This window comes from Lactuca saligna, chromosome 7, assembly GCF_052625555.1.
Source record: "Lactuca saligna cultivar CGN05327 chromosome 7, ASM5262555v1, whole genome shotgun sequence".
NCBI lineage: Eukaryota > Viridiplantae > Streptophyta > Magnoliopsida > Asterales > Asteraceae > Lactuca > Lactuca saligna.
The window spans coordinates 60,535,175-60,550,521 of NC_136423.1; positions in this window are offsets into that span (position 1 = coordinate 60,535,175).

Below are 15,347 nucleotides of genomic sequence, written 5' to 3' on the forward strand. Positions count from 1 at the left end.
TCCTACTTGCTAATCACATGTGATTGACATAATAAGTAGCATGATTCTACTTGTATCCCCCCCCCATAAAACGTTTAAAAAGAGTTTAAAACATTAGTTAAGGGGTATGAACTCACCTGCAGTATGTGACTAGAATTTCACGGACTGTTATCGTACTGAAGGATCGGACAAGTGTTTGGTGTCAAATGGAGACTTAGACACACACAATGATCCTAATTACGTATGAAAACATATGTATATAAATAATTAGTGATTACAACACTAATTATACAAGTAATAACATTTAAGCTCGAGGATAACAGCTTTGGTCAAGTGCTAGGAGGCTAAAGGGTTGCAACAAAGGAGTGCAATGCCCCTATTTGGAGTTTAAGGTCAAAAGACCATATTCATTGGAGTTTACGGCCCAGGGGAGTAAGCTCCTGGTCGTAAACTCCCAACCAAAACTTGACATGGTGCTTACAATTACTACAACTCTAGTGGGAATTTATTCAAGGCTTATACAAGTGTTTGGGCACCATATTGACTCCTTTGGGGAGTTTACGGCCCAAAGACCCTTTTCCCTTGGAGTTTACGGCCGTAAACTCCCTTGGGCGGGTGATTATGGTGCTTTCAAGTCTCTATAATAACTAGGAACAATTAGAGGCTTTTGTACTTGGCTTTGGAAGAGTTTATGGCACCATTTGGTACCATTTCTTGGAGTTTACGGCCATAGAACCTCTTGGGCCGTAAAATCCCTCACACATGGGGTTCTAAATGTTTTAGCTAGTCCATAACTCATCTAGGTACATGCCCAAATTGTCTCATGGCCTAAGGAAGTGTTTAGGGTGTCCTTTGACCCCTTTATGGGAGTTTACGGCCCAAGAACCATTCATGGCCGTACGCTCTTCAATACTTGTGCTTTTCTTATGTTTCCTAGGACCTAAACACATTAAGGTATTTGCCAAAAATAGAGTCCAAGCCTTAGGGGGTGATTAGGGCACTTTTAGCCCTTGAAAAAGGGGTTTACGGCCCAAGAGCATATCCTTGGCCGCAAACTCCTAAAACTATAGGGTTTTGATTGATTTCTAGCCTCTAATGTTCATACATAAAGTCCTTAACTAGTTTTCTAACAAGGAATTGGGACTAGATGGCCTTTAGGCCTTGTTTTGAAGTTTACACCCCAAGAACGTTCTTGGGCCGTAAGCTCCCGGATCTTGTGTTTTAGACATGTAAATAATGTTATTAAGCGTATAAAAAGCATTAAAACACATCTAGGGAAGTAGACTCACAATCTGGGATGAAAACCCGATGATCCGTGAGAGAGAAATTGGGTTTTCTCTTAATGGAATTCAACTAATGAACCAATTTGGTTCAGAATTCTATTTATAGTCCTGAGATTTTTGGCAGAAAATATTTCTATTCTCAGAATGGATTCTAATGATCTAGGGTAATGGAATTTACAGTGTTGCACAAAATCCTAGTGCAACCACTCTCCTAATATCCCCTTTTAGGTGTAAAACCCTGAAACTGCCAAACTTATATTCTAAGTCTGAATTTTCACTGTAACTGATCTACATCTATTGGCTTGATATGGTTTATTCAGAATGGAAATTTCGGGTTCTCACATCTGTTGGATAAGGTGTCTAAGTCCATAACTATTTCTAGTATGTACTTGACCCGACCCGGCATGGTCCATTTGGGTTGCATGGTACCATGAAATTGGATAGACTAAATGAGAGAAATAACACTTGGAGATTATTAATATATTATAAGTTCTAATATATTAATAATATTATTTGATTAGTTTGATCAAGAATTAATTTAAAATTAATTAAGTGATCAAAAGATAACTAATTAAATATATGGGTTGATTATGTAAATCATCCATATCTTGTATAGTGGGCTAAAAGACTCCATGGACTATCAAGTTGGGTTCCACCCATAGGATGCTCCATGGATGCTCCATGGGAGTTACAAACCCATGGGTCATGGAAATGAAGAGTCATGACACATTAGGGTTTAACCCTAGATGTGTCAACACTATATAAGTAACATGTTCTCCACCCAAAATCGGCTACACTAAGAAACAAGAGGGCTTGGCCGATTTTGAATAAGTGAGTATTCTCTCAAAAGTTCTTCCAAGAGCATTTGGTGTTGTGTGAAGCATTTGAGGCATCACACTTGGGGTGCTAGGCTCACAAGGTTTCAAGGAACACAAACAACAACAAGGTAAGTTATTCTATCTATACTTTATGTTAAAATTGTTCCCCATGTATGCTAGATAGGAATGTAACCTTAGAATTCAACTTTGCATGACAATTAGACAAACATAGATCCAAGGTTATTAGGGTTGCATGTACACTTAGGAAGTGTTAGAATGCTCAAAACCCATCAGTGGTATCAGAGCCTAGGCTTGTTTGTTCTTATTTGTGCTTAAAAGTTGAAAACAGAATCGGAAATTTTGCTGTCTGCGAATGGACTCGTCGAGTCTATAGGGGGGACTCGTCGAGTCCATGAGTATCTTCAACCAACTCGGCGAGTCAGTTTATGCACTCGGCGAGTAGGGTCGACTGAGTGCAGATTTTCGATTCAGTTGCTGGAAATGAATTAGAAACATTACCCTAAACTGTTTTGGTAATTGAAAACTTGTTTTTTGGTGGTGTAATGTCTTTGCTAATTCATTTACAACAACTAGTTATCAAAATTACAAAGTTTTAAATGTAAGTTTTGATTGTGTTCATATTCATGTTCTTGTTCTTATGATGTTTTAGATGATCATAGGAATTATTTGTAACCTATGTGGTAGATTAATTCTAGATCATAATGTGTTTTAATGGAGTCCATAACTTATCCTTAAGTTATGGAAAACCAAGAGTCACACTTGAGTTAAAAACCATTAAGAAAACACAAGAGTTAGAAAAATGAAGAGTCTTCATTTTATTACTCTATTAAACTCATAAGTTACAAGAAATGAAAAGTTTTGAAAGTTACAAAACTTGCCCTCAAGTTTTGGAACAATTAAAGTTAAGTTAAAACTTTAAGTTCCAACCCCGTAGAATTTTAAAAGTTAAAATTCAACCCTTATACTTATATTATGATGATTTAATAATTATATATATATGTATAAGAATAAAGTCGTCTTACCGCTAGTACGCCTCATTCACGAAGCCGATCTATAAGGTGGGTATAAGGTTGTTGCCTATAAAATGGCGACTTAATGGGTGAATATTCTCACCCACCGCTTACTTGACTGGTGGAGGGTCGTTAGCCGAACGGGTAAGACAAGGACTTATAAATTCTCATTCAAAGTATGATGAATATAATAAAGTAACTAAATGTTTATTAAATTCCCAATCTTAGTTACTTTAGGAAAAATGTGAATAAGGTGCTAATCCATGAAATTACACTTTACACTTTGTCTAAGTCGTTGGTGGAGCGTATGTGGTTAACCGGCACACTAACTTGGACTTAACAAGGTAGGTAAAGGGTGACTTAAGGTTTATTATAGTATCGGTGGAGCGTGTGTGGTTTACCGGCACATCGATTGAGTGATAAACTTTAAGGGTACCAAGTGATTTGCATGGTTACTTCACACCTCGTTTTGTGATCCTCGGCATCCCAGTCACAAAACCTGGAGGGCACTTCCGAGATTGAAACATGCCTTTGAAAAGTTCATTGGATCTCAAAGAATCTAGGAATTTCTAAAACCAATAAAACTAAATATCTAATATTTCGGTTTTCGTGGTGGAAATTGGTGAATCGTCATTCACCTACCTTTCAAATATGGTATAGCTTAGATTACGGCATACCTCTTCTAAGTTATATTATATTGTGATTGGATCCTAGCCTTAATATTACATTTGGGTGTTTTATTAAGGACTCTCTTAAATCTAAACTAAACTTGTTCTTCTCTTTCAGATGTCTTCAAATAATGCTTCTGGCTCGAATCCTAATGGCTCCTTTACTCTTATGAGTTTGTGTGGGAAAGTCACCTTTGATGGATCCAACTTCAATAAGTGGATCAGAAACATCAGGATGATTACCCGCTACGAGGACAAAGAATATGTCCTTGACAAGGAGCTTAAGGAAATTGACGAGTCTACTGTAACTCCCCAGGAGATCGCTGACTTTCATACTCATGAAAGAGATGCAACCAAGGTGGCTTGCATCATGTTGGCCACCATGACAGCTGAACTCCAAAAGTCTTATGAAGATTTCTACCCTTATGAAATGCACCAAGATTTGATGGAAAGATACCATCAAAGTGTACGACAAGAGAGGTACGAAGTCATCTGCTCCTTGATAACAACCATGATGAAGGACGGAGAGTCCGTCACGAGCCACATGCAGAAAATGCAAAGGTATGTGGATCGTTTGCTGAAGCTCAATGTGAACTTCCCTGAGGAGCTTGCAATAGATATCATTTTGCACTCCTTACCATCGTGCTATGATCAATTCCGCATGACATATCACATGAACAAGGAAGAGGTCACCCTCAGCAAACTTCATGGACTTCTCAAGACCGCAGAAACAGGTCTTAAGGGGAAGTCGGTTGCTATCACTCCTACTCCAGACTCAACTCCGGTCTTGGCAATCGGGCAAAGTCGAGGGAGGAAGAGAAAGAGATCATCGAAGGGTACCAAGGCTCGGACCCTTGATGGCTCTTCTTCAAGTGGAACCAAGAAAGGTTTCATTACTCCTTCTTCTGACCCAAAAGAGGCTGAATACTTCTATTGCCATGAAAAAGCTCATTGGAAGCGGAACTGCCCAAAGTACCAACAGGATGTGAAGGATGGGAAAGTCAAACCCAACCATGCAGGTATTTACACTATCATTTCTAATAACTCACCCCATTCGAAATCTTGGGTCCTTGATACCGGTTGCGGTATTCATATTTGTTGTGACTTGCAGGGACTAGGAAGAAGTGAGAATGTGGAGCAAGGAAGAATAAACTTAATCATGGGGAATAGGAAAGTTACACCTGTCACCAAGATTGGAGTTTATACTTTATCGCTAAGTAGTGGGTTAAATTTAGATTTGAATAAATGTTGTTATTCGCCAGAAATGGCAAGAAATATTATTTCCTTTCATGCATTGTACAAACAAGGTTTCACCTTTTCGTTTGATAATGAAGTTGGTTCGATTAATGCTTTCTTTAATAATGTACTTTATTTTAAAGCATTACCTTGTGATGGTGTGTATGAAGCTGTATCTATTGTAGATAACTTAGGAAATAATTTTTTGTGTATTGATTCTACTACTAATAATAACTTGGATAAAACATCATTATGGCATTGTCGTCTTGGACATATAAGCAAGAAACGCATAGGCCAACTCCAAAAAGATGGAGTCTTGGAGTCGTTTGACCTAAAGTCAAATGATAGTTGCGAATCATGCTTACTTGGAAAAATGAAAAAGTCACCCTTCATAGGCTCGTGTGAAAGGGGTGAAGGTTTGTTGGAACTTATACACACGGATGTGTGTGGACCATTCAAACATGCCACAAGAGATGCTAATCGTTATTATTTGACTTTTACTGATGATTACAGTAGATATGGATATGTCTACTTAATCAAGCATAAGTCAGAGACTTTCGAGAAGTTTAAGGAATTTAAACAGGAAGTCGAGAATCGATTGGGCAGGAACATTAAGATGCTTCGATCCGATCGAGGTGGTGAGTATCTTAGTTCAGAGTTCCTCGACTATCTAAAGGAATGTGGGATTGTCTCACAATTGACACCTCCCAGGACACCGCAGTTGAATGGTGTGGCTGAGAGGCGTAATCGAACCTTGTTGGACATGGTTCGTTCCATGATGAGTCGAGCTTCGCTACCAATCTCATTCTGGGGGTATGCCTTAGAGACTCCCGCCCATATCCTTAATCTAGTCCCTACAAAGAAAGTTGCCAAAACTCCTCACGAGATGTGGACTGGTAAAGTACCTAAACTAGACCACATCAAGATTTGGGGTTGCGAGGCTTTCGTGAGACGCGAGACTCATGATAAGCTCGAAACCCGAAGCGAGAGGTGTATTTTCATCGGCTACCCATAGCAATCCTTTGGTTACCTCTTCTACAGACCTAGTGACAATGTGGTCTTTGTAGCAAGAAGAGGAGTCTTTCGAGAAAGAGAGTTTATAAGCCAAGGAGACAGTGGGAGGCAAGTTGATCTTGAAGAAATTCAAGAGTCAAGTGGTGAAGGAACTTCAAACTCTAGCCCTCAACTTGAGGAGGAAACTCCTGTTGAGCCAATTGACGAATCTGTACCTCTGAGGCGTTTCACGAGAGTTAGGAGTGCACCTGAGCATTACTATGGATTCCATATTACTGCAGAAGGTGAGACACTTATTAGTGATGAGACACTAGTAAGTCAAGATGACCCTAACAGCTATGAGGAAGCCATGGTAGGCCCCGAGTCTGCTAAATGGAAAGAGGCTATGGATAGCGAGATACAATCCATGTATGACAATCAAGTTTGGAACTTGGTTGAGAATGTACCAGGTCGAAAGACTGTAGGGTGCAAATGGGTCTTCAAGAAGAAGACCGACATGGATGGTAAAGTACACACTTATAAGGCTAGACTGGTTGCAAAGGGCTTCTCTCAAATTCCTGGAGTGGATTATGATGAGACCTTTTCTCCGGTAGCCAAGATTAAATCTATTCGGGTTCTGTTAGCCATAGCCGCATTTCATGACTATGAAATTTGGCAAATGGATGTCAAAACCGCTTTCCTTAATGGGAAGTTGGCTGAAGATGTTTACATGAGTCAGCCAGAGGGTTTTGTCAGCAACGAGTACCCTAATAGAGTGTGTAAGCTTGAGAAGTCCATTTATGGATTAAAGCAAGCACCTCGCAGATGGAATCTTTGCTTTGATGAAAAGGTCAAGGAATTTGGCTTTTCTAGGAGTGAAGATGAATCTTGTGTGTATGTCAAGGCTAGTGGGAGTATAGTTAGCTTCTTGGTATTGTATGTGGATGACATACTACTCATAGGAAACGACATTCCAACCTTGCAGGAAGTAAAGTCCTGGCTTGGAAAGTGTTTCGCTATGAAGGACCTTGGTGAAGCTGCCTATATTTTGGGGATAAGGATCTTGAGAGATCGGAGTAAAAGACTAATTGGACTTAGTCAAAGTACCTACTTGGAGAAGGTTCTAAAGAGATTCAGAATGCAAGACTCCAAGAAAGGAGAGTTGCCCATCCAGAGTAGCGCCAAGTTGAGTAAGACACAAAGCCCTAGCACTGAGGCTGAGATAGCAGAAATGAGTCGAGTACCTTATGCTTCGGCTGTAGGTTCGATCATGTATGCTATGACGTGTACTCGACTTGATGTAGCCTTTGCCTTAAGCATGGTTAGCAGGTTTCAGGGGAACCCTGGCAAGGCACACTGGACTGCGGTAAAGAATATCCTCAAGTACCTACGAAGGACTAAGGACTGGGTCCTTACCCTCGGTGGGAGTGATGAATTGAGAGTTGTAGGGTATAGTGATGCTAGCTTCCAGACTGATAGGGATAACTTCCGCTCTCAGTCGGGCTGGGTCTTTACCCTAAATGGAGGAGCAATTTCTTGGAAGAGTTCCAAGCAAGAGACAGTGGCAGATTCTACTTGTGAATCAGAGTATATTGCAGCTAGCGAAGCGGAAAAGGAGGCGTTATGGCTGAGGAACTTCATTGGAGACCTTGGAGTTGTACCAGCTATTAAAGAGCCAATGGAAATTTTCTGTGATAGTGAAAGTGTTGTTGCCTTAGCCAAGGAACCAAGGGATCACGGGAGATCCAGAGACATCGACAGAAAATACCATTTCATCAGACATCGGATCGAAGAAGGACTCCTCGTGGCAAAGAGGGTATCATCAGATGAGAATCCGGCAGATCCCCTCACGAAGGGACTAACTCGGATTAAGCATCTCCAGCATGCTCGGAGCATAGGGCTGAAGGATGATATTAGATTTAGTAGTTAGATAACCTCGAAATTTGTAAAGTGTAATTGACATTTGATGATGAATAAAAGTGTTTTATTTATGAGTAAAGTGTTGCTATCTCTTGTCGATCGTTTACTATATTTCTTTTGCATGTTTTGACTTCCAGAATAATTTTGTTTGGTATAACATATTATTCAAACCTCCACAGTCGGTCATATGTCGGAAGTAGGTATGAATCAAGGCTGTCATGTTTGGTTGTAGAGGTCTGGGACAAGGCTACAACAATCATGAGTGCTCATAAGTTCTGACCATTGGACCCAACCCACGCTCACTGGAATCACTTCATGGAATTCTATCTCGAGTGATCGTGAGACGGTAATATCATATAAGTCTTTAAACCTAGAGATATGATTTGTTACTTACAAGTTGGTTATGCATTGATTGTACGAAAAATGCATTGGTAACTCGATGTTATAAAATCGCGCTCTTATGTGTAATTCAATGAGTAGTAGAACAAACATATGAGTCGAAGTTTATCTGTTCCTTCTTGGATTAGAAGCTGATATCGGGCCCGGTCAGAACTAAATTGATGTGTTCAATGAAGTTCTTTGTCAAACAAATCGGAAATCGGGAAACAAATTGTTGGACAATAAGTAAGACATTGTTCCATGTATTTGTCTGACTGATATCTAGAACAGAGGATTATATGATCACTTATCTTAAATGGCGTACCATCATCTTCTCAGTTTCGAGAAACCTTGAAAAGAGCTACGATTGCCGATCGGTTCCTGAAGTCATACTTGCAGTAATAGTTATTAGACTTATCCAAGTGGGAGACTGTTGGATAAGGTGTCTAAGTCCATAACTATTTCTAGTATGTACTTGACCCGACCCGGCATTGTCCATTTGGGTTGCATGGCACCATGCAATTGGATAGACTAAATGAGAGAAATAACACTTGGAGATTATTAATATATTATAAGTTCTAATATATTAATAATATTATTTGATTAGTTTGATCAAGAATTAATTTAGAATTAATTAAGTGATCAAAAGATAACTAATTAAATATATGGGTTGATTATGTAAATCATCCATATCTTTTATAGTGGGCTAAAAGGCTCCATGGACTATCAAGTTGGGTTCCACCCATAGGATGCTCCATGGGAGTTACAAACCCATGGGTCATGGAAATGAAGAGTCATGACACATTAGGGTTTAACCCTAGATGTGTCAACACTATATAAGTAACATGTTCTCCACCCAAAATCGGCTACACTAAGAAACAAGAGGGCTTGGCCGATTTTGAAGAAGTGAGTATTCTCTCATAAGTTCTTCCAAGAGCATTTGGTGTTGTGTGAAGCATTTGAGGCATCACACTTGGGGTGCTAGGCTCACAAGGTTTCAAGGAACACAAACAACAACAAGGTAAGTTATTCTATCTATACTTTATGTTAAAATTGTTCCCCATGTATGCTAGATAGGAATGTAACCTTGGAATTCAACTTTGCATGACAATTAGACAAACATAGATCCAAGGTTGTTAGGGTTGCATGTACACTTAGGAAGTGTTAGAATGCTCAAAACCCATCAACATCATCCCCCTGTTAAAGGGAATTTCATCCCGAAATTAGAATTTAGGCAAGGAAGTATGCACGAATGATCGAGTTGTGAGGAGGAAACTTCCTAAACGATTGGTTCTAGCGCACTTAAGTAAAATTGGGCTCTCGGTTGGCATTCCAACGAACCTTCACTAACTGGCGACGGCGTTGCTTCGTCCGCTTGACCTCTCGGTCGAGGGTCATTACGGTTCTAATACGAAGGTGAGGATCTCGATGAGTGGACTTGTAAGAGTCCTAATGGTAGGTCTGATTTCACGATCGAGATGTGAAGGGTAGAATGTATGTTATTAAGTTCGCGGAGTAGGTCTAGTTTGTGCGAGGCACAGGACCGATTCTGATAAGAATATCGGAGGTCCTGTCTAAATTTTGTTTAGCTTTCCACGCTTTACGAATCGTATTAAGCCATTCCCCGAGTGGGTTATCCTAAAGAACTTGGTCACTCACTTGGAATCTCAAAGGTTCCTTTTCTTGCGTAACTTCCCAGTCAAAGGCCACCCCTTGCTGGGTTAAAGTCGTATGAGTTTCTGTAGCTTGCGAGGAGTTCTGAATGAACTAAGGCGGTAGGTCGGTAAGACCTAGAATCTGACGGAAGAATGTCGGCGTCTCTGATGTCGATAAATGCTCAACGGTTTTTGACAAATTGTAAGAGTGCTCATAATTTCTCACATTACTAACAGTGTGTCTTTAGAAATTTGACTCTTCAATTTCAAAACTCGTGCTTTGAGAACATCGCTAAAAGTTCCTCTAAAGAAAATGTTTTCCCATGGGTTCCTTCTTACTACAAGGGTAGATAAGTAAGTCATTACATGGAGAAATGACGAACTGATCCAGGTAAGAAATACGTACCCTACTCGTTTAGCTCATCAAAGCTATGGGCGTATTGGTCCTATCCGAAGGGTATCACTACGGACTCGAAGTGTCCGCATCGAGTTCAGGAGATAGTCTTCCGGACATCTTTCCCTAACACTCGAACTGGTGATATTCGGATCCCGGATCCATTCCTGGAAGTAGTTTCTTTCTTTGCGCTTGCTCAACCATTTTGTCTACGCGCGGTAGAGATAACGATTTCTAATGAAAATTCTCGACGGAGTCCTCGATAACCGAGGTACATACAATGCGATCCGTCGATCTCTAGAAGAATATGACCGAGGTTCTCTCAGGTGAGAAACCTAGTCTTCTAATTCTATTAATGTGTAGTTCGCTAAGCTGTCCAAACTGTTCTTGTATCTCCGTGGGTGTTTAAACTATAAGGTGATCTGTTTACGGGAGTCGTACTGGGTTCTATGCTTGTTCTCATGACGATGTGATTACTTGTACTTAGGCAGTCCTCCATCCTGAAGTTCATATTAGAATTCATACCTAGTTTCACAATCACCCTTTCGTGTATACGAGTCATATATAATTAAGGTTGAAAAGGTAGTCGAATAACTGGTTCTTCTTTAAGTTCACATCCCATCGGGGAAAAGGAATTTAAAGTGGAATCATCAATTCTAAACCTATAGAACCTTGATTATATATCACTCTTATGCATACATTCTTCAGTGATAGATCAACCGCATGAATCCCTGGATTAAACTTGACGTACTGCACAAGTGGTACTTCGGGGATTTCTTCGGAAAGAAAGTAACTAATAGGTACTCCTAGCATGAGTACTTCGGTGTTCTGATGTGACAGTTTCGCTGGAAGGTGATCTAGAAGAAAGAGGTGTACGTATGAAACTGTTTTCGTGAGGATCAAATTGAATCGAGTCGTATGATAATGTCGAAATCATACCAAAACTTAAAGACATTAGATTTGAACATAAGATGTTACAGACAAAACACAACCGTGCAACCATGAATAGAGTTACAGTACTTTAGATTTACCACAAGACTATTGCTGCGAATAAGGTATACTACAAAAGACAAGTATACGCAGCACAAGAGTCCTTATACAGATAGGATCTCACAAAAGGTAAGACTTTAGTTGCACTAGTTCTAGATAATTTATAAGTTTGTTACAACGAAATGCCTTAATTGTATTTAACGTGGTTCCGGAGCAGGCTCTCCTGCAGCTGTGATCCTGAGAATTCTCCCATCTGCGCCAGAGTTCTTTGCTATCGGGCAATCTTTCTGAAGTGCCCTACTTCCCCGCATTAGTGGCATGCCTGGGTAGTACTAGCTTTGGCAACGGGATTGCGGTGTTTAGCCACATTTATGTGGACACGAGTGCCTTCCTCGTTACTCCACCTTGAAAATTGTTTCTTAAATCGTTCTGCGTTATAACTCATCTTGTGTGTCGGGTTAGTCCCGATGAAAGGGGCTTGAGTGATGGGTCGTTTCTGTGCTCCACAGTCACGAGCATGGTGCCTTATGTTCAGGCAATTGCAACATTGCATCTCATGGCAAGTCCCATGATGATGGAAACCACAAGTATCACACTTCAGGAGTTTTCCCTCGTATGGCCTGCTCGGCACTGGGATGGCAGGGGTTTCCACTTGTTGCGGTTCCATAGCCAGCTTATGGAATTTCTTGCGTTCTTTCTGGGCTTGATGCTTTAGTTTCTTGTTCCCTGTCTTTCGGCTTTGCGAGCCAGTGACTGTTACTGGTTGTTGGTTTCCCGGTTTGGTACTACTATCTAAATTCTCGACTCCTTCTTCAGTCTTATTGGTGTTGCCTGAGTTGATGTGTGTAAGGAAAGTTGTCACAGCAGCTGCTACCGCAGCTTGTAATGTAGCGGCGTCGATATGGAGGATAGGGATTTCGGTGCTCGGCTGATCGTTTTTGGATGAAGACATGATTCTGTAATACGAAAATAAGGAATTTGTGAGCGATTCTGGTTGACCCTGATGTACTTAGATTGTTCATGTAAAGAGTAGAAGTATGTTCTCGAAAGTTTGACCTACATCCCTATGATGCAGTCCTAGTACGTAATGAAAGTGTGTTCGCGAAGGTTTGACCTACACCCCTATGATGCAGTCCTAGTAAGGGGTGGAAGTAAGTTCGTAGAATGGTCTCAATACGTTTGTTGTTTGAGTTGAGGTATCGTGGGTTGGTGAATAACAAGATCCAACCACCGAAAGAGACTTGGAAATGTCTCCGGAGATAAATCGCTATAGTCCAATGACTTGACTAAAGCATGTTTCAGATAGACTCCAATGAAAATATGATACGAGTACTTGAATGAAGAATGACACAGAAGTTAGTCGGCTGTCAATATCTTTGATATTCACGATGTAAAGATTCTGGAAAATGACCTTGTAAAGGTCTTCCATCATATCCAGAGAAGATAGTCCTGACAGCATAAAGACCTAACTAAAGTACTTATGGTACAGGATAATTTCATAGAAAATGCCACATCGGGCATAGACAGAAAACACGATTCCTTTTTATAAGGAAGAATTAAAGTAACGGGTCTACTACTGGCGACGGTCATCCCTCTGGTGAACTCTTAGTTCAGCCAATTGACGTTCCATGTCAAGTAGGTGTCTTTCACCCACCATCTGGCGTACTCGGAGCTCTATGACTTCGGCTCGTGATTCGGTCAGTGCTTGCCGCAGGGTTTCATGGTTTCTCTCTAATCTCTCATGAGCATCTTCTAGACGAATGGTACGGAGGGCTTGCATTCTCGCATCGGCGACAGTTTCGGTGATCTGATGTAGGGCTGTCCTGCCTTGAATCTCATTTTGGGCCACTCTGCGGACCAAGATTGGCAAGACTCTATCTGCTGAGCCCCCATTGCTCAAGTAGTAACAGCTTCGGTCGCCATAAAATGGCATAGACTGATCTTGTCCTTGGCTCCACGTTTCCAAGCATTCCACTCACTCAGGGTCGGGCCACGAAAAAGCTGGACGAGGGTTAGGAATTGGAAAGGGAGCTGCTCGGGGTAGGTTTTCAACCTCTGGTTCGGAGTTAGCATCATACGAAAAGGTCTTCATCATGTTGATCATTCAAGGGGAAAAGGATGATCATTCTCTGGTTATTCTCCAAACCAACCAGCTATGACTTCATTCGGAAGATACTGGTTGCCGAGGGGATGGAGTCCAGCTATGTTTTCTATGCGAGAATTTAGGGTAAGAGAATAATTATTAGACGAACTATCTAGATAATTATGTAGAAAATCTTCATCAGTTACATTGCTATTTGTAGGTGATCAGGCTATATCTTCCCAGTTTTGACCATATGTCTCTAAGCCCACTTGTGTTGTCCAACAATCGTAATTCTTTAGTACTGTGCTAGTGACACTGATTTTAGTATGAATGCAGCACGTATACTTACTTAAATATTTTACTATTTAAAGTATAAACTCTTGGTCAGAGTATTTTTAATCCCTTATGTATTTATAGTTAGTATATCTTTTATGGGTTGATATACTTAATTCACTATAAACAATGCTCTGATACCAATCTATCACACCCCAAAACCAGGAACGGTGGAAATGTTATGGGGCGGAGGACGTCATGTACAATATCAACAACAATGTAAAGTAGTAAACAAGCAACAACATCATCCATTGCATTAATAATATAATTATTATACAAATGTGTTCTGTCAAATTTTGATAAACACTAAAGCATAAATCAAAATGAAAGATAAGTCTTGAACAAGCTCCATCTTCCTTTCTCCTTGCATCGATACCTGTCTATGATGACCTGAGGATACAAGTAATTTTGAAAGCGAGTATCAGCTTTAAAGCTGGTGAGATCATAAGTATTTAGTGTCTTAATTTGTATGTAAGAATATGTAAGTCTATGTATTGTAAGTATTGAAAGTGTATATGAACTGTAAGTGTTTGAAAAACCCTAGAATCCCTATGATTCCTACTAGTATATGAAAGTGTCTTCTACCAAGATCTAACTGTTCTGAATGTAGTCTTCTACCAAGACCTAACTGTTCTGAATGTAGTGTTCTACCAAGACGTAACTGTTCTAAATGTATGTTTCTTGTAAGAGTATGTATTTTCCCAAGTATAACTATCATTATCCAAAAATATAGTTTCTACATTATTGTGCGTCGTGTGAATGTTCACGAAGTGAAGGTAATGGGAAAATGAAATAGTACTATGGTGTAGTGCTGTAAGAACTACTGCCGTACTAATTACCTTAAACCAGATTTATATTAAGGCATTATGTGATAAATTGCACCATGCTATCGACTAGTAACAACGACATAATGAATGGTCGTAACAACGGAATGACGTTTGGCACCCGCAGACCTGCAGGTCCGGCTGTAGCTAACAGCAAGGTGTAGGATTGTCAATCCAGTATATATCTATATGCAAACTCACGCTCTCCCTCCAAGAGAATTTTGGCTACAACTCGAGCCATGACATTTAAGTAATGCTCCGATTAAATCACAATAATTAACGTATTCTTGTATATGTACTGTAATGAACTGTTCTAGCTGTAATGTGATGAACTGTTCTAGCTGTAATGTGATGAACTGTTCTAGCTATAATGTACGTGCTCTCTACCTAGCAAGTATAGTAATGTAATCGTTCTAGTATAGTTGTATATGTTCTCCTCCTAGTATAGTTGTATATGTAATGCACTTTAATGTTCTAGAAAGTATTGACTCATGAATGAACTGACTCATTGTATGATATCGCGTTCTAGTAATTGTTATAGTATCTTCCTAAACTACCCATATGGTAGTTTACTAGTAATCTATCTGGTAAGTATGGACATAGATGTATACCCTTGCTACCCAAGGGCATATGTTGAACTGGAAGGACCTTTTATGACTATATATGTACACATGATATATAACTAATATTTAAACGACTTTCGGATGAATACCAGATATCCCACCAGACCACATCTCAAGGCGCGAAAAGGAAATAGGGTGG